Source organism: Mercenaria mercenaria, chromosome 14, assembly GCF_021730395.1.
Source record: "Mercenaria mercenaria strain notata chromosome 14, MADL_Memer_1, whole genome shotgun sequence".
In the NCBI taxonomy this organism is placed as follows: domain Eukaryota; kingdom Metazoa; phylum Mollusca; class Bivalvia; order Venerida; family Veneridae; genus Mercenaria; species Mercenaria mercenaria.
This window is the reverse complement of record NC_069374.1, coordinates 337450-362592: the sequence shown is the minus strand read 5'-3', so window position 1 is coordinate 362592 and position 25143 is coordinate 337450. Positions and strand designations below refer to the sequence as shown.

At 33.6% G+C, this 25143-nt stretch overlaps 2 long non-coding RNA genes across 2 annotated transcripts; both read left to right on the top strand.

The window, feature by feature from the left end:
* The first annotated feature begins 3129 nt into the window (after positions 1-3129).
* Positions 3130-12995, top strand: LOC128548316 (uncharacterized). The gene is made up of 2 exons (XR_008366943.1): positions 3130-3364; positions 12013-12995. It is a non-coding gene; the product is annotated as an uncharacterized LOC128548316 (long non-coding RNA).
* An 85-nt stretch (positions 12996-13080) lies between these two features.
* On the top strand, positions 13081-24541 carry LOC123546520 (uncharacterized). Its single transcript, XR_008366940.1, has 4 exons — positions 13081-13208; positions 22624-22804; positions 23691-23866; positions 24430-24541. It is a non-coding gene; the product is annotated as an uncharacterized LOC123546520 (long non-coding RNA).
* Positions 24542-25143: the final 602 nt, after the last annotated feature.

The following is a 25143-nucleotide window of genomic DNA, read 5'->3' as shown; positions in this document are numbered from 1 at the left end:
CTAGGTCATGATTTGCAAAGGATAACGTATTATCATCAGCATAATTATAAAGTTGACTATCTTGAACAAAATGAAATATGTCGTTAAGGAAGATATTAAAAAGCACAGGACCTAATATTGAGCCTTGAGGAACCCCTTTATATATTTCCTGAAAATCACTTTTGACCTGACCTAATTTGATACACTGTTTTCGTTCACTTAGATAACTAACAATCAAGTTCAAAGAATTATCAGATACACCATAGCTTTTTAATTTAAGAATAAGTAAGTTGTGTGGTAAACAGTCAAATGCTTTGAAAAGGTCCATTAAAACTGACACTATATATTTATTATCATCAAGCGCTTGTTTCCAGTCCTCAATCAGCCCGAGTAGGGTTGTCTGACAGCCATAACCTGATCTAAATGCTGAGAGATAAGTATTGAAATGTTGGTAAAAAAACTGGGATAACTCTGTATTTATTGCTCTTTCGAAGATTTTTGATATAGCAGGTAGTATACTGACTGGATGGTAATTTCCTTTGTCTAAAGTACTTTTTTTCTTATGTAGAGGTGTCACTTGTGCTATTTTTAAATTATTTGGGAAAATTGATGTTTCAAAGGACTTATTTACCATAGAGGTAACATGGCTTGAGACAGTTTGCTTTGATAATTTAAGCAACTTTGGGGAGATACCATCAATGCCAGTGGCTTTTTTATACTTAATTTATCTATTTGTTTATCTACAAAAGAAGGTTCAACTGAGTGGAAGCAAAGTTCTGACTGAACATTATTATTTGATTTTATTGCTGTTATACTAGGGTGTTTTTCATCTACTGGTATTGTATCATTTCCAATGTTTTGGGCAACATTTACAAAGAACTGATTAAAAATATTACATACTTCTTGTTGGTCTGTAATTATATTACCTCCTTCACTTAAAATAGTATCTTTTTGAGTTGCATTTCCCTTATTTAGTAAGAAAGGTTTTACAGTAGACCAAAAGTTAGAAGATTTACAGTCCCCCACACAACGATCAATGAAATATTTATTCATGGATTTTCTCCTGATGCTAGTTACCAAGTTTCTCTGTTTTCTAAAGTTTTCCCAGTTTTTCGATGTTTTGTGTTTATTATATTTATTTAGTAACATCCTCTTTTTGTAAATTGCATTTTTTAACGTTTTGTTCATAAAAGGAGATGGTCTTTGTATTACTCTCTTCTTTTTTATGGGAGCATGTAAGTTTGCAGTTTCCAGAAAAATATCACTGAAATCACTGTACATTTTATTTACATCCGCTTGAGAAGTATATAATTTTAAAAGATTGGCTTTAAGATCAGAATTAAAATTTTCTTCATTAAAATGCTTAAAACTTCTGTAGGAACAAAATACGTTTTTTGACTTTTGGATCTCCTGTTTGAATTGTATACCAAAAAAATTATGGCAGTCACTTAGTCCGCAGTCAAAGTTACAAAAATTACCTAATAGATTTTTACTGTTTGTCAATATAACATAAATGAGAGTAGGAATAGCTTTGTTTGAAAAACAAGTAGGTTCTGATATGATGTTCACCAAGTCAAAAATATCACAAGAGTTTTTTAGAGTCTGACATTTTTCCTCTATTGACATGTTGTAGTTAAGATCACCTATAACCATTACATTATCATATTTACAAAAGGCTTTATCTAAGGTATTATCAAAATTTTCCTGAAAAACTGAGTTTAACATAGATGGTGGTTTATATGTACCAAAAATCAACCATTTAGTTTTATCAGAATTTACCTCTACACAGACAGATTCTATTTCCTTAAATTCTAAAGTATGTTTCCTTTCACCTGCAATATCTGATCTCAAGTATGTAATGAGTCCACCTCCATTCACATTTCTGTCAGCCCTCCACATGTGGTACTTGTCAACTGAAAATTGAGAGTCAGGAAAAGAATCATAAATTTTTATTTCGGATATAAAAAGAAGATCTACTAAATTTTCATGTAATATTTCTTGTAGACTCTACACTATAAAATTTATTTCTAAGACTATTAATATTCAGATAACCACATGTAAAATGTCTTGGAAATTGTTTTCTCAAGTTTGTAATTTTAAGCACTTCATAGTTGTTGATATTTCCATTGGCGTCAGTGGAATTAAACGAGTCATCTATGGAATAGAATGATTGTTCAAAAAAGCTATCGGTGAAATGAAATTGGCTGCATTGATTGCATAGCCAGGGGTTGTCACTGTTGCAAAGTTGTTTGTATTCAGTTGTTGTGAGCAAAAGTCAGGTGCTATTGACAATGTGACTAAAGTAATTGATCTTCTAAGTGAAGATCCATATCTGAGAATGACCCATTCACATTCGTCTTCTATATATTTTTGATTTCCAATATTGCTTTTTCGCAAATCTTTTTGGATCAATTAACAATGCAGAAATTTCCTTACTGCAAACCGAACAAAATAGTGGTTCCATGCCATAGATTAGGTCAACTATCAAAATATAATTACTCTGTCACGACTGTATTTTCAGCTGTCGAGCGTCCAAAACAAGAAATTCTTAACATATTTTCCAATTTTTATTATATACATTTCTGTTGTGTATTTCTGACTGCAGTGACATATTAATGCGCGAAAACTAGGTAACCGACAAACCTACGATGCCAGCTTTGTTTACAGCACAGACTGATCCTTGAGACATTGTTTAAAGATTACAGCTAACCTAGAAGAGTCTTTTCTGTAGCGATTTTGATCGATAAGATTTTACTGAACTGAAAAAAGAACAGTCCAAGACAAAGGGGTCCGGCACATGAATGGATTGAGTTTAATGACTTGTTTTGAGTCCTAGAGCCATAATTATGAAAAAATCCATACTAAATATAACTACTCCCTAGGGAGTAGTATAATTATGAAAAAATCCATACTAAATATAACTACTCCCTAGGGAGTATGGATTTTTTCATAATTATGGCCCTAGGGAGTAGTTATATTAGTATGGATTTTTTCATAATTATGGCTCTAGGACTCAAAAAAAGTCATTAAACTCAATCCATTCATGTGCCGGACCCCTTTGGTCCAAGATAGCAAGGAAAACAGCAGCTGTAGTTCGATTCGTCCTTAAAAAGTTACCTCCCTTCGTTTCATTTACGTCCTTTGCAAACATGTCAGAAATACATTTTTCCAGTTAATATCTCATTCCAACTTTTCAAATCAAAAGGCAAATCATAACTTTATTTTACAACAGACATGCTGATTTAATCTGTAAATGCTCTAGACTGCTGTAGTTTGTTAATATCTGTTTATGCAGGATGAAGGCGTAATTTCGCCCCAGTCAGTTCGTCCCCAATTTTAATGGAATTGGTTAGAGATCCGTTACTTAATATACAATAAGTAACATGTACGTATTATGTACTGTAAAGCAAGTGTATAAAGTAATTGCTTGTAAAGATTATGATTAGTTGTTATCACGATTTTTGTAAATGTTTTATTTATAATTCTGAATAATTACAACAAGTCATGAGCACACTCCATGCCTTATTTACTGGAGCAAAGAGCTAAAAAATAAATAGATTGGCAATTTGAAAGGCATATAGAACAAATATTTCCAACATCCCGTGACTACTGAATGAGATTTCGTTGTAAGCGTCCATTGATCACTATTAATTAAGTGGGCAAATGCTTTGAAATTAGATTAATTTCGGATGTTTGTTTACAATAATATGGTGTTTTTTTTTTATTGTTATTAGTATTTTCTACATGGGGAAGAAATGAACTTATGACCAGAAGTCTGGCAAATCAACAGTTGTTGATTGAAAAATGGACTCGATTCAGTTTATTAGGGCCAGGCGTACCGTCTGTTTTATACTTCAGGTAAGCGTCTGTTGATTTGATCACAATTGATCAAGTTGGCAAACGCTTTGAAATAAGATAACGCGCTTATATGCGATGATGCGGAAGTATCTCCAGTTGCCATTCTTTGTATTTTATAGTTCTTTGACTGAAGGAAACGTTAATTATTTTCATCAATCAGTTCCGAGACAAATATGAATTAAGAAAAGCTTCTGATTATGGTGTACAAATTGCTATATATATATATTATCATTGAAAGTGTCTCATCATCTGGTAACTGGATGTCTACTACTAGCCTTAGTTCTAGGCGTTTAATAGTCAAACTAATTTGACTTTGTCCTCAGAAATATTGAGATATTTGTTTCACTTGGGCAATATCCCCACTCACGTCAAACACTCGAAAGACCAAAATAGTTGAAGCGATTCCAATGAAACTTTCATCGCTGCTGACGCGTCACATGCTATAGGTTTAAATGCCAATTTTTGCACGGAATTGGCAATAAATTCAAATGCAACTTACTTGTATCAAAAGGGGATTCAATTCCTGATTGATTTATGTAAAAATTATCAAATAATATCCAAAATTACAAATGTTCTGGTGATTTAAACCTATGTATGTACTGTACACGATTAACATCTACTGTTACTTCACAAGTGAGTTAGGCCTAAAAAAATCCTTTATTTCCGGTAACATGCTAAAAAAAAAAAAATAGGGTAGGTAATTCGGAAATTTTTTTTTTTTTTGATTTTTTTTTTTTATCAGAGAGACTTTTCGGAAATTATTTTTGTTCAAAAAATGAAAACAAATAAGGGGGTTATGCCTTAACTCATTCTGCCCGCACGACGCATTTATGCGTCGACCATTTGTTATCTGAATACTGCGTGCCGCTTCTAGGCGGTGTTGTTAACTACATCTGGAAACCGCACGCCGCATACATGCGTCTTTACAGTAATAGCTCTGAATTCCGCATGATGCATTCAGTCGTCACGTTTCATTGGTCTTAAATAAAAACTTTTAGTTTTTTCTAACAAGTTGGACTCAAATTTTTTCTTGCGTAACATTTTTAAAACATAAATAAAACAGATGTTGTGAAAAAATGAATGCTTTGGTTGAAGAAAGCTGTAAAAGCAAGCGTCGTTCGAGTTATAATTTGTGATTTTTCGAAGCCTGAAAATTACGGATAATTCTTTATATGATCGAAACATAAAAAAAAGAATAAATAAATAAATAGATACCAACAAATATTCATTGAGAAATGACAGTTGAAATAATGCAAACCAAAAGTATATACTTTTTCGCTCATCGCTATGCGGCAAATAATGCCATCTGCGGGATCAAGCAATTTTACGAATAAATAGAGGATATTACATGAGTGTCTTTTCATATTGAATTTATTAAACTCGTTGAATAAAATAATAAAATGCGAGGCTATGCTGAGCATTTTATCAATTTTATTCAACGAGTTTAATAAATTCAATGTGGAAAGTCACAAATGTAATATTCTTTTTATCACATGTTAGTCTTTCCTGCCGAAACATCAAAAATTCTACTTTCTTTTATCATATCAACAAGTCAATTTGACCAACGTCTCCTATACTATAAATGACGTCGACGTCAAAGCTTTATTACACTAGTGTATTATCGTTTTTATTTAATGGCTTTATTACACTCCCACGACGTCAAACATGTGATAAATGAGTTTATTACGTTTTATTACTACAAAATTATCCTTAAACATTGTGCCAGAATTTCATTTAAATCTGTCAAAATTTAACAGAGATAAATATAAAAACATAGCTATGGGGCTAGAAAAGGCGTTGAGTATATTCTTTATAAGTACGGTTCTGAGTGCGGAAAAAATGCTGAATTATAAATGATCGGGTATTAATTGTTATGAAAAATACACTTCAGTAAAGACAGACGTACATAATTATCGCACAAAAATAACGTGTAAGTATCATACCGAAATGCAAAACAAAAAGCACACAGCACTGCCTGAACAAAACTGGTAGAATTGTGGATTGTATCATTGAAAAGAAAAGAACTAAAATATTTTCTTTTACATGAAAGATTAAACTATCTTCAACTCATTCACACCAGATCTTTAATTTTTACCTATGCGATATAATAATGCTCATGTGTGTATGAAAAAGTAAAAACATCTTGGTTGGTATCTATCTATTTATTTATTCATCTATTTATTTTGTTGTTAAACTTCGAGACTGTCTCTTGATCTATAGAATAAAGTGTTAATAATAACTCAATTATTTCGACAGCTTGTTTGTGATACTTTAGAAACTCCGCAAAATTGTTTCAAAATTCAAATTTTCATAAAGTACATGACTGTACATGTTTTCTGAAAATTAGCCCAAAATAATCTCATTTTCAGCACAATAGTTTCTGTCTAAAATAGCTAAAATATTCGTTTTATTACATCTTCATATTAAACACATACGCTATTTTTTATGGCAAATAACTTTATTTTGATGCATTTTGATTGCCTGGATGCGTATAAATGAGTAAAATCAGTGTTAGAAAATGACAATAATATGTATTTAAAATTATTTTTAAGAATTGTTCATATTTGCTGTTTAAATATGTGCATGGTAAATGTTGTTTAGCCAAAACAAAATCTGATGAGAGAATATGGTCATTTGTTTTGCGTTTTTAATTCAACAGTCTGTTGAAATGACTGTACTACAAAGCTGCATGAAATTAACTTTGTTGCATAGCTACTTCAATTTTCTTACAAAGAGTGCAAATTCCATACCTATTAGCACATATCTGATGTCATATGTCACTAATTAACAACAATATCCCAAGCAAAAAGCTACAAAATCAATGTTATCTCTCAAAACATCTCTCGGTATTCAGGGTAGATTGGCTTATCAGCCTCCTAGGTGGCTGAAAGATAAATATCAGCAGAGTAGAAGTGGAGATAACGCTTTAGGGCAGAATGAGTTAAGAGCATCAGTAAGTTGATTACCAACATCACTGGGCATATTTAAAGTTTAAAAAGTGCAGTTTTGCATCTTTTTGGTAGGTCGGGATACCAGAAACAAACAATGTTTTTATACGCCCGAAGGGACGTATTATGTTATGACGCTGGTGTCCGTCTGTCCGTTAGCAATTTCGTGTCCGCTCTGTAACTCTTGAACCCATTGAAGGATTTCAAGGAAACTTTACACAAATGTTCACCACACCGAGACGATGTGCAGACCGCATGTTTTGGATGTCTCACTTCAAGGTCAAGGTCACACTTAGGAGTCAAAGGTCATATCAGTTTGTTTCGTGTCCGCTCTGTAACTCTTGAACCCCTTGAAGGATTTCAAAGAAACTTGACACAAATGTTCACCACTCCAAGACGACGTGCAGAGCGCATGTTCCGGATAACTTGCTTCAAGGTCAAGGTCATACTTAAGGGTCAAAGATCATATATGACTTTGCTTTGTGTATATTGCTCTGCATTGCAGTGGTTTTGTTTTTATTTGGCAGAGTGATAAAACCAATAACTTTACATGACTGTGTAATTTTTTATTTATATCTTCCAGCCCGCCCGCTTAGCTCAGTAGGTAAGAGCGTTAGTTTACGGATCGTGGGGTTGTGAGTTCGATCCTCGGGCAGGGCGTATGTTCTCCGTGACTATTTGATAAACGACATTGTGTATGAAATCATTAGTCCTCCACCTCTGATTCATGTGGGGAAGTTGGCAGTTACTTGCAGAGAACAGGTTTGTACTGGTACAGAATCCAGGAACACTGGTTAGGTTAACTGTCGTTATGTGACTGAAATACTGTTGAAAAATGGCGTTAAACCCAAAACAAACAATTATATCTTCCATTATTTTGGTCCTTCAAAGTTTTGATGTTAAGATTGCCAGGAGTATCACAAATATAAAACAGTATGAACGTCAAATTATTTTGACGCGCCCTCCGGTGACCAGACAGCTAACAAATTCTCAGGTGATTTTCTAGCTGTCATGTTATTGATTTCTTAATGAATAAGTAATGATTTTATATAGTTTTAACTGTTATTTATTTAAGATGTCAGTACTTAGGCCAAAATTAAAAATATGTTTGTTTGCTGTCTCTCTACCTACCCACTAAAAATGCTGTACCCCAAAAGTTTTTATTGGACAATGCTGGTCAAATTTTTTTTTAAGTTGTGATATGACAAGTGCCACATATATTTCAAGTAAGCAAAATAATGAATAAGAAAGTTTAAATTGTATTATTTAGTTTCATCCTTTTATATAACATATACAAATATGTCTTATTAATACAGAAGAAATATTCTGTAAGAAACTATCATATATCTACTGATATTTGTCTATTACCCCCACACAAAAAAAAGAGTTGCCTACCTACCTACCTACCCAACTTTAAAAAGTAGGGTCGGGAGACAGCAAACAAAGACTTTTTAAATGTGGCCTTATCTGTAAACAAAATATTGTATGAAATTCACACTGTGAATACATACCAATGTATATTTTTCAACGTCTCGGATAGATTACCAATTTATCAGTCGATAAAACGAATAAGACCGTGTTTGTATACAAATCCATTGTTATTTTCTTTTAGAAATGATAAAACATTGATTGCCGAACGTCCGTGTTATGTTTTTCTAACGGCATAAACTTACATCCATAAAACACAAATTTAGAAATATCTTTTTGATGAATTGAAAGCTTATAAACCAAGCAATTCATTCATCAGTTTTTACTTTACACATGTATTTCGAATAAAATGGATTATTTATGAATGCTTAACTACTGGTTTTCTAAAATTTTGAACATCACATTGCCGCTATTGGTATTACATGTAATTTAAAAAAATTTTGAATACTAAAATTATAAATATTTCAAAACTGTTTTACCTTTGAAAATCCATTGAAAAAATTGTTAAAATCTAAAAATCTGAAAGAAATGTGTAATGTCTCATATTCAGTATTCAGACATTATCACAGTAAGAGAAAAAATAACAAGGATGAATTGTCAGCAGTACGTAAATATTAAAATTAGCAGTGACTAGGGGGCCAAAAACAGAACTTTTAGACAACACGTACAGGACAGTATGAATACTGAGAGACCTATATTTTATCTTTAAAATTAGGGCTGGGAGGATATCAAAATATTGAAACCGATTATTTATATGAAATCAAACCGATTTGTTTAATCGGCCGTCATATTCAAAATGCTGTTCTCTTTCCTGACGACTGTGTCAAGGTACATCCAGCAGCTGATTACATTAGGAACTTCCGGTGGACTTTATTGTTTGCAAGCAGTGCGCTAATTAATAAGTCATATTTTGGTGTACTTTATTTTAAATATATCATGACAAGCAAATTATTGACTATGTTCACTGTGTTTTAGCAGAAATATATTGTGGGTCTATTTGCTTGTCAAAGAAATGTATAAAGATAAAGTACTAATCTTGATTTTTATTGTGTGAGAGTGATTAGCGGTTTTGCAAAATTGAAACTGGTTTCACCTAGTAATCAAATCGGATCCAATTAACCAAGGAATCGTCCCATTCCTATATAAAATCGGGCGATGATTTCAAAAGTTTGCTCTCCTACTTCTTTTCTTGTCTGTTTATGTGGAAAGTTACAGGAAACATAATGGTGAAAATACAATGGCAAATATTAAAGGAAGTGTTTAGCTGTCCGGTAACTTGATACCTAGCCAGGGGACTTTGTAGCTGTCCAGACTAATAGATTTCTTGAGCCACACCATGAGAAAACCAACATAGTTGGTTTGCAACTACCACTTATCCAGACCAGCCTGCGAATATCCGCCCTGAGTCTGGTCAGGATTCATGCTGGTCGGAAAGCCGCTATGTTGGTTTTCTCATGACGCGGCTCTCTTAATGAATAAACTTACTTATACCTGTTACAATGTATTTACTAAAGATATTGATACTTATGTGTAAACAAAATTTTGATTTGAAACAAGATTTTAGAAAAGCATTGGTTCCTGAGTAAACTTTAACTGAACATGTGTAAATTCTAGATTAAGCAAAAGTATAAAAGAAACAGTAAGCTTCTGAACAACAGAAATGAGTTGCCTGCGATGAGCTTGACTAGCTGGACTTAGTCATCATTTTGGGGAGTAGGTGTTTGTGTGTGCATCTGTTCGTCTGTGCGATCGTCCGATTTTGTCCGGATCATAACTTTTACATGCATCTTGTTTATATTTAGCATGAATGTTTATCTAAGTTAGAAGATGTGACATGCATAAACCCCGTGTTCCTATCTCAAAGATCAAGGTCACAGTTGGGGGTCAAATTTCAATTTAAGTTCTTCTTCATGCATGGTTGGATTTTGATGTAACTTGGCATGAATATTCAGCTTTGAATTTGCAGGTGGCACTGCAGTTAAGTGCTTTTGCTTTATGTTCCTGATTGCCAAAAACAGACAGTGTCCAATTTGTATGTTCTTACAACTCAATTTTAGTGAATTTTACCAGTGTGACTGAAGTATTTCTAGTTTTACAAGAGAACTATAGGTTTAAAAAATGCTGCACAAAGACCTAAAAGTATTTATGAAGAATTTTCATCCTATTTCAAAATAATTACATAGGTAATTTCTTAAACTTGCATTTGGTTGAAGAATTTAATTTTGGATTAATCTCATGATTTTCAATTTCTTGAAATAAAATCGATGGAGGAAAATACATGTAGGCATAACAATACATTTTCACTTTGTCATTCTAATGTGTATACATTTGTTTTGAATTCTTCTGATATTGTATTTCAAGTATTACAATATTTTGCTAAATCCTCTCCATATTTCAATGTAAGAATGCTACTTACACCATGTAGAAGGAGGTCTGGGTTCAAGTCCCAGTGGAGAGTATTTTACTACTGGGTATAAAAAATGTAGACTGGATAAAAACATACCTGCTCTGCGTAAAAAGTGACTAAAAGGGAAATGTAAAAATTATAGTGTAACACCCACCCCTAATATACCAAAGTCAAAAGCTATACAATATACATAGCTTTAATATGTTTGTATTGTTATATTCAACAATAATATTGTTTACAGACAATGAATAAATATGGAATTGATTTCACAAAAAGTGTGTTTAACTTAATATCACCTGTTGTGCAAGCTTAAATTTGAATTTTCAGTTCAGTTTTGTTAAAATCTACTTCTCGATTACCATTCAAGATACTGCTGTGATAGGTCATAGGATGGTGAAATATGATTACTGAATGCAAAAGGTAAGCCGTCCGTTCCTGCATCAAAAGTAAAGTTCACAAATATGGTTAAATGTCAAACTTTGTGTACATTTTTACACTAGAAAAGGTTTCGCTGATATTTACACATAATGTGTACAATCTGTGTTGTTCAGAGACAATCGATCCTTCAGTACTTTCAGTGCTTTGATTTTATTTGAATCAATCAGACGACTTGTTTCAACAAGCATTTGGCTGAACCATCAATATAGCGTTGAATGTCAAAGAGTAAGAAAAATGTGCAGTCAGTCTGGGGCTCAAACCCCGGTTCCCTTGCTTACAGGGCAAATGCCCTATCGACTGAGCTAACTGGCTATCTGACACTTTACGTGACCAAGTGCGTACCATGACATATAAGTTCTCTCAAAATATGAGGGCGTAGTTGTGATGTGGTCATCATAAGAATTGTAAATAGGAAAAGCCCAGGCTAAATATAGATATAAAAATAAATAAACAAAATGTCGTAAGTAAGCCTTCTGATTGGCTAGCGGAATTAAGGGTTGTCAGAATGAGGCTATCAATAGTTTGTCTTCAGATCCTAAGCGTAGCATAATAGGAGATGTACTTCAGTCAGATTGGTGCTATTGAAGAATCGTCAGGTTTAGTGATTCTAGCTAAAATACTTTCTGAATTATAAGCATTATTTCTTTTTGCACCAAATCAAGGGGGAAAACTCTGCTATTACTTGGCCATGATGTTAGCAAAGGTCATGTGCTACTGATAATAATGAGACATTTGGTTATTTCAGCTGAAATACTTTTTGAAATATAAGCAATTTCTTTTACAAAATCAAGGGGAACAACTCTGCTTTTACTAGGTCAAGGAAGATAATACTATACTGTAAGCAAAATGGAACCTGTGCATTTCTATTATTAGAATTGTTACTTTGTTTTTTATGGCTTTCAGGAAATAATCTTTTAATCAAATGTGATTTAGTATTTATAATAAATGTTTCAGATTTCACCAAGATTCCTGTGACAGTCAGTTTTATGAGTCAAGATTACAACAAGATCTCATTTCTGCATCTGGAAGAGTCTACTTCACCAAAGATGTGTTTGAGCTTCTCTGTGAATTGGGATTTGTTACTAACATTTTGTTTCTTTTTAAGTGGAACAATGTTTTCTTTTACACATGGAAACTCTGGACATTCATGTTGCCTGTTTGGGACCAAATGTGATATCCAAACTTTGACCATGGCCACTGACCTGCAGGCCAATACTCATGTGACTGTGCTTTATTACATGAAATCGAACATAATTGAACTATACAAAGACTAGCAATTTGCACAAATTCATTTACTGAGGTTTTATTTCAGAAATCATGAAATACATGTTTCTGTTGGACAAAGTGATCTTACTTTTAAAGCAGCATGCCTCCAGATTTGGCTAAAAGATAATCTTTCTTTCAAACTGAAGTTTGATCATTTTATGAACATAGAATATGAATTTTTGTTTCTAACATATTTTAAAAGTTCCAAATCAAGAAAAAAAGATGACCGCATCGGGAATCGAACTCCGGACCACCGCGACAATAAAGACATTTTCCCATCGTCGTAACCAATAGCGCTATAGCTGAAGTAGTGATAATGACTCCAAAATATAGATAATTATAACTGAGACAGTTTACCTGGAGTAAAAGCGTGACAAAGGCTTTTCAATTTTCGTCGTAAGAAGTAGTAAAAACAGCAAATTCTCAAGTGTTTCCATAACATAAAGTTTGTCAGTAATTAAGTTTTAAAGCCTTCTTAAGAAATATAGCATTTATTTCAAGATACATAATTTAAAAAAAAAAAAATTTGTTGTCAAACGATCTGGAGGCATGCTGCTTTAAGCCAACTGACCTTGCTCTGACAAATATTACAGAGGTCATTGCAACAACTTGTGTTTTGTGGTATGTATGAACGAAAAAAGTGACAATAATATAAGAATTCTTTATTATTATCATTCTCTAATTTTTTAGTGTTTCAACTATAAAAGTTTTACTCGAGTATAAAAATTAATAGTTATCTTTACAACTACCTATTTTCAGAAACCATGCCTTCGTGTCTGCTCAGGCTTTTGCAGAGACATACAATTCTGTCTTCCACAACGAGCATCCTCACATGAAACAGTTCATTGCATGGCAGTGTCATATGAGACTCACAAATACAAATGGTATATTGCTAATTGTAACATTTGATTTACCTAAAAGCAGTTATTATTAAAAATATGTGTAAACTTTAATGCATTAATATCAGACAAGTCACACACAAATGTCAGACAGGGAAGTTCAATAAATAATTTATTACATTAAAAAAACCCTGAAATTTGGGAAAATATATCTCAAATTATTACGTGGCTTGATTTGATTTCCAGTTAAACAAAGAAGGAAATCAAGCTCTGTATATTTAACAAATAATCAAGGCCTTCGAGTTGTTTATCATCTGATTTACCAGGGTTCAGAGTTCGGATGTGTAGGAATTGAACCACGAGGGCGTTAGCCCGAGTGGTTAAATACTGAAGCATCTGAACAATGAACCGTGGTAAATCAGACGATAAATCACAAGAAGGCCTTGATTGTTTTCATTCTGACATGCTCATTGATATATTTTAATCAGTATTATGCTGGACTTCATTTACGCGAGGAGTAATGTCTCAGACGTTGTGCGGCAGATTGACGTCATAATTGACGTCATAGTGCTCTCTTACCGGTCCGCGCGTCAACCGTTGTTTATCACAGAATATACAGAGCTTGATTTTCTTCTTTGTTTAACTGAAAATCAAATTGAGCCATGTTAGAATCTGTGATAAACAACGGTAGATGCGCAGACCAGTAGGAGAGCATTATGATGTCATTTATGACGCCATATTGCCGCATGACGTCGGATAAATTACTCCTGGGGTGAATGAAGTCCAGTGTAATATTTATTAAAACATGTCAATGAGCATGTCAGAATAAAAATAATCAAGGCCTTCGGGAGGTTAATCGTCTTATTTACCATGGTTCGTAGTTCAGATACTTCTTTATCTAATGCCCTCGTGGTTCAATTCCTAAGCATCTGAAATCTAAACAATAGTAAATAAGATGATTAACCACCCAAAGGCCTTGATTATTTTTTAGATATACATTGTGAAATTCACCAGAGGTCTTTGGCAATATAATTGTTGTTTTTTTCCAAGGGAGCATGTGGCCGAACCCCCTTACTTGTCCCACTTTACATCCAGTTTTGGCTGGTGAGCCCCTTGATTGTCAATAGTAAGTGGTATATGAACATTCGAAACAGTATTTTCTACCATTTTTTGCTTAGATAAGTATATTACTGTGCTCAAAATAAGGAATTGTTATTTATGTCTAAGTGCTTCTTATTAAAAAAATTGTTCAAAGATCAAAATATACTTAGGAAAATATTCAGTAATGACTTTATTGCAAATGTTAATTTTGAATAACAAAAAAATATAACAAATATTTTGAAATGAAAAGAATTGTCTTTTGATCACTCTGCAAAAACATATTCTGTCTTTCTGGAAAAAAATCAGAAAGGCAAAAAATTCTTGGCTCCAAGTAAAATCACAGACCACCACTCCACCCCACTCCTTCAAATAGTCAGCCAAGTAGCATGGCACACATAGCTGCTACACAGAACATTGACCTTAAAACGAGCTGTCTGTAAGACAATGCTGGACTGTTTGAATTGTTGTCCCAAAAGCAGGAATATTACCCGGTACCCTAAATGTTAGAGTAGTTTCAATCCAGTAACTGCACAGTTTTGAAGTAACTTGCATGCAAAAGTTAAAGTCCAATAGGGGGCATAATTAGGGCAAAATGCATGTCAGAGTTATGGGATTTGAAGCTTTAACCTAGATTTATAACCAAGGATAAACATGTGAAGTTTCAATTCAATACCTGCACTTAGGAGAAAGTAACTTGCATGTAAGATTTTAACCAGGATTTTCAAAGAACCAAAGGGTGCATAATTTGGCCAAATTACATGTCAGAGTTATGGGACTTGACCAAGTGAGGTTGGTAATTGACCTAGAAAAAGAAAAAATAAGTTTCAAAGATATATGCCTTTAGATAATAGCCATATGTACTTGCATGCAAAGCTTTAACCAAGGTGTGACACCATGCTATTCAGTTGGGCCAGAAATATAAGCAGTTTCAGTCCCAGGTTAGTAGGATTGTTAATCCAAATCTGACTGTTGTAGAAAATTATGTTGATGATTGAAAGGTACACTCAAGAGTTACAGAAAAAGATACATCCTATGAGAGATTTTAATATAAATAAGATTATACATATCCTTAGCTCACAACTTTGAAAATTTGACAGTAAGTATTGTTTTATTTTGGCAGTTCTAATCAAATATTTCATACATAGCACTAGATGTATGACATACAACATTTAGTATTCAGCATTTATCATCAAATTTTGAATTTTGCATTTAACAAGTATTTGATATTGGGCACTTGTCAATTGACAAGTTGTCTATTGTCTGCCTCTAAGATTAGAAGTAATCACTTTATCCATGTAAATGTCACTGGAATTTTCTAATAAATTATATGTAAATTCAAAATGGTTTTTTAGCCCACCATCATCAGATGGTGGGCTATTCAAATCACTCTGCGTCCGTGGTCCGTCGTCCTTCCGTCCGTTAACAATTTCTCGTTATCGCATCTGCTCAGAAACTACCAGGGGGATTTTGACCAAACTTTGTCATAATGATGTATTGGTACCCTAGTTGTGTCCCCCTGAAAATCAGACTGGTTCAACAATTTTTTAGTGAGTTATGGCCCTTTGTTTATTTCTATAATTTACATAGATTTATATAGGGAAAAACTCAGAAAATCTTCTTGTCCAAAACCACAGAGCCTAGGGCTTTGATATTTGGTATGAAGCATCATCTAGTGGTCCTCTACCAAGATGATTCAAATTATTTCCCTGGGGTCTAATATGGCCCCGCCCCGGGGGTCACATGGTTTATATAGACTTATATAGGGAAAAACTTTGAAAAACCTCTTGTTCAAAACCACAGGGCCTAGGGCTTTGATATTTTGCATGTGACATCATCTAGTGGTCTTCTACTAAGATTGTTCAAATTATCCCTCTAGGGTCAAATATGGCCCTGCCCCGGGGGTCACATGGTTTACATAGACTTATATAGGGAAAAACTTTGAAAATCTTCTTGTCCAAACCACAAAGCCTAGGGCTTTGGCATTTGTAATGTAGCATCATCTAGTGGTTCTCTACCAAGTTTGTTCAAATTATCCCCCTAGGGTCAAATATGGCCCGCCCTATGGGTCACAGGATTCATATAGACTTATATAGGGAAAAGCTTTTAAAATCTTCTTGTCAATAACCTACAACATTCAAATTTGGACCACATGTATGTTTTGAGTGCCAAGATGAACCTTGACATGAGTTGACCTTGATTTTGACCTAGTGACCTACTTTGACATTTCTGTAGCTACAGCCTTCAAATTTGGACCACATGCATAGTTTTGTGCACTGAAAAAAACTTTGACCTTGACATTGACTTAGTGACCTACTTTCACATTTTTGAAGGTACAGGTTTCAAATTTGGACCACATGCATAGTTTCGTGTTCCGAAATGAAATTTCACCTTGATTTTGACCTAGTGACCTACTTTCACATTTCTCAAGCTACAGTCTTCAAATTTGGATCACATGCATAGTTTTGTGTACCGAAACAAACTTTGACCTTTACATTGACCTAGTGACCTACTTTCACATTTTTGAAGGTACAGGCTTCAAATTTGGACCACATGCATAGTTCTGTTTTCCGAAATAAAATTTGACCTTGATTTTGACCTAGTGACCTACTTTCATATTTCTCGAGCTACAGCCTTCATATTTCGAACACGTGCATAGTTTTGTGTACCGAAACAAACTTTGACCTTCACAATGACCTAGTGACCTACTTTCACATTTTTGAAGGTACAGGCTTCAAATTTGGACCACATGCATAGTTCTGTGTTCCGAAATAAAATTTGACCTTGATTTTGACCTAGTGACCTACTTTCATATTTCTCGAGCTACAGCCTTCAAATTTGGACCACTTGCATAGTTTTGTGTACAGAAATGAACTTTGACCTTAAGGTTGACCTAGTGACCTACTTTCACATTTCTGTAGCTACAGGCTTCAAATTTAGACCACATGCGTAGGACTGTGTACCGAAACAAACTTTGACCTTGGCATTGACCTAGTGACCTACTTTCACATTTTTGAAGGTACAGGCTTTAAATTTGGACCACATGCATAGATTTGTGTACCGAAATAAACTTTGACCTTAAGATTGACCTAGTGACCTACTTTCAAATTTCTCAAACTACAGCCTTCAAACTTGATGCACATGCATAGTTTTGTGTACAGAGAACTTTGTCCTTGAAATTGATCTAGTGATCTACTTCCACATTTCTGAAGCTACAGCTTTCGAATTTGGACCACATGCACAGTGTTGTGTATGGAAATGAAATTTGACCTTGAGCTAGTCAATAAGTCTTGAAATTTGGAACACTCAAAAATGGCACATTGGTGGGCGCCAAGATCACTCTGTGATCTCTTGTTGGTTTAAGAAATTAGTAAGGTGGCTGGCTTGAACCGTTTCTGCATTTTAAAACAAACTGTTTCTTAAATGATATGTGAGTTTTCCTCACTGTCATATTTTCTTACTGTAAGTTAATAGTTAAGAAAATCATATAATCTTTCAAGTATCCTCACAGATTTTATTTAACAAGAACAGTTTCTAAAATAATTCCCTTAAACCCTTACCATGCTGGAAACAACTGATTCTGCTTTTGCAACCAATGTAGTTCAAGAGCACATCCATGCAGCCTGATCGTGATCTACACAGTTTGCTATACAGTCAGTATCTTTTTGGTAAGCACCCCTTTAAACGGTTAATGGTACTGTCCAAATTGAAAGATGGACTGTTCATTATAGAAATTTAGCATTGTAAGGGCTAAGGATAAGCTTCAATCAAAACATTTAAAAATTGTGACCATTCAAATTAAGCTACTAATTATTCCACATATTTGTAATAACACAGTTGTTTTTGTTTCTGGTAAGTACTTAAATACCATACATTTCCAATAGCTGAAACGGAACCATTACATTTGCATTTGTTCATATTCTATATTTTTATGTGAAATACCATACATTTGTATTTGCAAATCCCATATGATGTAATTCACTATATATACTCTTACTACAATACAGAAACTGTTGTACCAATTCAATACAAGGAAATTCATTGATGCAAGCATCAAAGACGCCGCCAAGTGTTGTGTCTGAAGTACATTTATTGCAATATGAGAAATCACCTAATCATTACTTTATTAGTCTGACTGGCTACAAGTTACCAACATTAGCTCATAAAACAATATATGTTATAAACTGTTTAAAACATGAAGAATAAACATGATAGAAAAGTTTTACCATGCAATACAAATCCTCCACCTGCAATGACTTTAACATTGCGAGTAAGTGGTCCCTTTGCATACAAAATTAAAGTAATTATTTCACTAACTAAGGTCATCTCCTGTGAAAAGTTCTTATATGCAGGAGCGTGTGTATGAAGTTTCACAGAAATGCAGTTGGGAAATGAGGAAATGTTGAAATTATTTCAAAGTTGTGGTTCACAGAAACCATTATTTTTAGCTCACCTGTCACAAAGTGACAAGGTGAGCTTTTGTGATCGCGCAGTGTCCGTCGTCCGTGTGTCCGTGCGTGCATCCGTAAACTTTTCCATGTGACATCTCTAGAGGTCACATTTTTCATGGGATCTTTATGAAAATGGGTCAGAATGTTCATCTTGGTAAATTCTAGGTCAAGTTCGAAACTGGGTCACGTGCCGTCGAAAACTAGGTCAGTAGGTCTAAAAATAGAAAAACCTTGTGACCTCTCTAGAGGCCATATATTTCAGAAGATCTTCATGAAAGTTGGTCAGAACGTTCACCTTGATGATATCTAGGTCAAGTTCGAAACTGGTCACGTGCCTCAAAACTAGTCATAGGTCAAATAATAAAAAACCTTGTGACCTCTCTAAGGCCATATTTTCATGGATCTGTATGAAAGTTGGTCGAAGTTCATCTGATGATATCTAGGCAGTTCGAAACTGGGTCACTGCGTCAAAAACTAGGTCAGTAGGTCTAAAAATAGAAAAACCTTGTGACCTCTCTAAGGCCATATTTTCATGGGATCTGTATGAAAGTTGGTCTGAACGTTCATCTTGATGATATCTAGGTCAAGTTCGAAACTGGGTCACGTGCGGTCAAAAACTAGGTCAGTAGGTCTAAAAATAGAAAAACCTTGTGACCTCTCTAGAGGCCATATATTTCATGACATCTTCATGAAAATTGGTCAGAACGTTCAACTTGATGATATCTAGGTCAAGTTCGAAAGTGGGTCACGTGCCTTCAAAAACTAGGTCAGTAGGTCAAATAATAGAAAAACCTTGTGACCTCTCTAGAGGCCATATTTTTCATGGGATCTGTATGAAAGTTGGTCTGAATGTTTATCTTGATGATATCTAGCTCAAGTTCGAAACTGGGTTGCGTGCGGTCAAAAACTAGGTCAGTAGATCTAAAAATAGAAAAACCTTGTGACCTCTCTAGAGGCCATATATTTCATGAGATCTTCATGAAAATTGGTCAGAATGTTCACCTTGATGATATCTAGGTCAAGTTCGAAAGTGGGTCACGTGCCTTCAAAAACTAGGTCAGTAGGTCAAATAATAGAAAAACCTTGTGACCTCTCTAGAGGCCATATATTTCACAAGATCTTCATGAAAGTTGGTCAGAACGTTCACCTTGATGATATCTAGGTCAAGTTCGAAACTGGATCACGTGCCTTCAAAAACTAGGTCAGTAGGTCAAATAATAGAAAAACCTTGTGACCTCTCTAAAGGCCATATTTTTCATGGGATCTGTATGAAAGTTGGTCTGAATGTTCATCTTGATGATACCTAGGTCAAGTTTGAAACTGGGTCACGTGCGGTCAAAAACTAGGTCAGTAGGTCTAAAAATAGAAAAACCTTGTGACCTTTCTAGAGGCCATATATTTCACAAGATCTTCATGGAAATTGGTCAGAATGTTCACCTTGATGATATCTAGGTCAAGTTTGAAACTGGGTCACGTGCCTTAAAAAACTAGGTCAATAGGTCAAATAATAGAAAAACCTTGTGACCTCTCTAGAGACCATATTTTTCAATGGATCTTCATGAAAATTGGTCAGAATTTTTATCTTGATGATATCTAGGTCAAGTTCAAAACTGGGTCACATGAGCTCAAAAACTAGGTCACTATGTCAAATAATAGAAAAAACGACGTCATACTCAAAACTGGGTCATGTGGGAAGAGGTGAGCGATTCAGGACCATCATGGTCCTCTTGTTATTATCATGTAATGTAATGAGTGTTTTCTATTTACTGATGAAGTTTTATGGACCTTAGTCACCTACATTATAGATTTCAGAATGCAGATTATACACAGCAATTTACTGTTTCCCTGACAAAAACAATCAAAAATTTTGTCAAAGAAAAGAATGATATAACACAAATAATCTCTATATTGCCCCTATTCACAAAGCATGAATCTTTCTTATATACTTTTGAATATCATAGAATTCATTTTTTTTCCGGACGAACGATAAACTTGAAGTCCTCGTTGAACTGTAAGGTTACTAGGAGTATGTCAGTGTCTAGTTCAAATCTAATATTACAAGAAATTTAGAAAGCATAATAACCCACTGCCAAAGTGTAGAAAATATTTCAATGAAAATGTTTTTTTTTTTTTTTTATTTTATTTTTTTTTTGTCAGGAATGGACAAATACAAAAACTATCTATTAAATAAAAAAGAAAAAAGAAAAAAAGGAAGCAAGTAACAAGATATAATAAAACCAGAGCAACTGACTAGTCATATAAGATCAATGAACATATAAATTCAACAAGGAATTCTATTTTAAAGTCACTGATGCTTTGATAAGTTATGGTCCCATGGCTTTTGATATTTCGATCTAACCACATTTAAAGAAGTATTAACTTGTCACTGAAAAATTCAGCCAATTGCTCTTTAGCCTATTGCACACCTTAGTTGACAGTGTATATCTGTAAACAATGAGTAGATCTATATGACACATAAGCAAAAAAAAAAAAAAGAAAGAAAAAAGAAAAAAAAAAACCCCCAAAAAAACAAATAGAAACAGGAATTTGCAAAAGTGTGCGCATTCTGAAATTACATCACTGTACCTATCAACAAAGAAAATAAGACAAAAAGGTTAAAAATAAGTTAACAGCGGCACTTCCTTCGTTCATTTCAACATATCTATGCTTATTGATTCCTTTATTTACTTTGTAAATACGTTTTTTTTCCAAGGAATTTTTATGCAGGCAATTGTAATTTTCCATAATTTTAATATTCTCTTCGAAGTTGTAAAATACACGAACGCTCCCTTGTCGAGGCAATTCACGCTTTACAGTATGGTATATCTGCGGTGTGTTCTATTTATAGAAAATGAGATAGGTAAGTAGGTCATGCTAAGAATAGAAATAGAAAACTTGACTTACAGAGTAACCTCCCTTATCAATAAATCGGATCAACATTTTTGACGAAATTGTAAATAAAAAAAAAATGTTCTGCTCTACAAATAAGGAGAGGAAAGACAGATAGCATTGTTTTAAATCACATAATAAGTTGCATTACATACATTTTTTATGTTTTCTTTTTGCCATTTTTTGTTTATTCACTAAAATGCGTTGTGCAATATCGTTGATCCTTTTACAAACTATTCACTGTGTTCAGTTTATCACTCCGAAACTATTCATTACCATCTTTACAGGCTCCGAAATAAAAGTGTATCCCATATACTTTCAGGGTGGCATCGAATAACTGAATCCACACTTAATATGTAATTGTTCAATGTCTTCAATCCAATATATTTGTAACTTTGCCAATCCAATATGTAAACCATTCCAATACATTTTAAACTTCTCAAATCATATACAATTGTAGCTGCTCAAATCTATTAAAATATATTAATTTTGCAACTTTCCAATTCCAGTGCACTTGCAACTGCTAAAATCCCTTAAAAATATGTAGTTATAGTAAAATCGAAAGAAATACTCAGCTTTATACTTTCATCTTGAAGGTGAGTTATAATAAAAAAAAATATATAGAAAAATATATATATATCCCTAAAAGGTACCAAACTCTGTGGATCTTTTTGTTACTTAAATAAATTTCTAATTTTAGGAAAATAAATAATGTCATAAACATTGCATGAAACTACCGCTTCTAAAAACAGGGTTTGAAATGCAAACAATCTGGAAAAACTACTTCACTGGACAATGTCATGAATTCTAAGTGATCTGACTTTGAATCCCTTCATTATGGGGAAAGAAGATTAAATTTCAACCATTTATAGATGATTTTGACGACTTTTCAATAATAAATTGGTATCTTTGTATTATAAAAACTTGTGAAGAAAATGGCTAATTATGAAATTCCTGTGAATCCATGGAAATAAACTGAAACATGGAAATGTCTATCCCTAATTTGCTTCATACATTTTCAGGTAGTCAATGAAGTCATCCTGTCTCAGAACAAGACCAGATGGGGTGTCATGAAGAACGGTGTTTTTGAGGAGAAAACCAACTTTGCGTTTCAACTGAAATACAGTGTCACTAAGCCACCACATTACCATCTGGGCCAGGATATGTTGTAGACATAGTCAGATCTGCTGACAACAAGCAAGGGTAAGAATGAATTATGTTGGTATAAGACTGGAAAAGTACCCACTTCATTATTATTTAATGACCTGTTATCCCGATGAAGGACTGAAACCAGTAGATAAATAAATAATAGTCTAAACATACCCCTTTGTTTGGTGTGTCATTCCTCCATTAACATTTCTTTTCATTGTGTGAAAAAAATATAAAGCTATGAATCAGCAAAACGATGTGCTTTATCATTGTGTCATAAGCACATTGCTTTAAATTGTGTGTTTAATGCAGATGAAGTAACTATTCATTTAAAATTTAAATGTTATGCATAACTGCATTATTAGTTGGAAAATCTCTATTTTCAATATTACTCATCAACTTATACCATTAGAGCCAAGAAAATGAAAAAAAAAACTGAATAAATTGATTAAACACCATTTTTATACAATAATTTAATCAATGGCATTGTACATAATAAAAATAATAATTATTATAACAATATCAATAATGACAATAATTACAGTCTTACTGTAACAAAAAGTCATGACCACACCCCTAAGTCCATTTTACCCCTATTGCAAAATACCAGTGCTTAAAGCACTACATGAGGCAAAAAAGGGAGGTAATCATTAAGAATTTTATATGTGTCAATGAATATAGCCTAAAGTAAGCTAGCTCAGTGTGTTATCAACAGACTTGACAAATATATCCACAGGTTCAAGTGTTTTGTTAGTTTTGGTTCAGGAAAAAGTCAATGAGGCTGTCAAAGTGTCCATACCGGGAAAACTGTGATCTGTATATTTTTCTAAAACTTTATTAGTGAAAAATATTTTTATACATTCCCTTAGATTAATAAAATTGTTCTGTACAAGGGAAATTTCAAACTCTTTTTTATAATTTACTTGTTTTTCTGTTTCAGGACTGCCTGGTTTTTAGGGTCTCAGCCACAAACAGATGTAGCCCACTTTGTGAAGGGATTGCAGTCCTCATTCAGTGTAGATGGTATAATGGAAGATGGTGGTCTATTTTCAACTTTCACTAAGAAGGAGCTTCTACACCTTATGACAGCAGCAGACAGAACTCTGCGAGAACAAGGTATATACATACAGTGTTATGATGCACAATACGAAGCATACACATAACTGAATTATTGGCACCTGTGTTACACATCTGTAAAGTTGCTTTCAGAAGTATTACAATTGCAATGCAGTCTCATATTGAAAGAAGGGATTTTTTCAATCATATATCTAACAACAAGTACTGTAAAATAAAAACAAAATGTTTGTTAAAACATAATGCTATGTCGTATAATATTTATATGATCATTCTGATATGATAACTGCTACCAACTGCATATTTAAAAACAAAAAAGCTGTATAATGCAAAGATGGAAGAATGATAAAGTGCACATTAGCAAAATGTTGGTTTGAAAACTGTTATCACTATTGGTGAATATGAAAGTGATCTGTCTTGAAAAGGTTGCAGGTCTGCAAGAAAGCTTTGTTTCAACAACATTATTGGAATTGAAGTCAATAAAGAAAATATGGTCACAAAACTGTCCCAAAATCATATTATCTACCATGCATGAACTCTACAACTGTAAATAATGATTGAACTGGGAAGAGACAATGAAAAAATATGATAATATAACTATTCAGATGATGCATTGTTCAAGAAGACGCTTGTTCAGTACGTTGAAAGACAACGTAACAGTGACATAACTCTGCTAAACCCTAATCAAATGTTCTCTGGGGCCGGTGTTGAGGTGAGCTATTTCAAATATTTGCATTGTTAGAAATTATAATATAAAGAAATGATGCATCACATCAACATATCAAAGACTGCTACCCAATTTGATCTACTTCACATAGAAGACTTTCAGAATTTATGATATTAGATGGGTTTTGCACTTTCTCACACACTGTATCTATTAGACTATTAGAATAACACGCAAGACTTCTACAGGGTTGCCAGCAGTCTTGAAAAGTCAGGGAAATTGGTTTCTTTTTCAAGGTCAGGGAATTGTCAGGGACTTTTAAAATTTGGTCAGTGAAAAATGAAAATCCTGGAAAGTCAGGGAAAAGTCAGGGAAAAATTATTTCAAAGCTCGAAGAAGTTAATCATTTTAAACTTTTGTGGCTATTGCAGTCTTCAAGCATTAAATTTAAGTAATTAAAAACAAAGTTTAATGATGTAATACTGTAACATGCATTTAATTTGTTTAAATCCCCCATTTTTCTTTAAACACTGATTTTGCTTGAAGACTGAAAGGCTTTGCAACCCTTGCCTCCAGAACTAACTAACATTGTTTTGAGATCTTGGATTTTGAGAGTGATGCTTTGTCAATATGATTCCAATGGTCTTGCTATTAG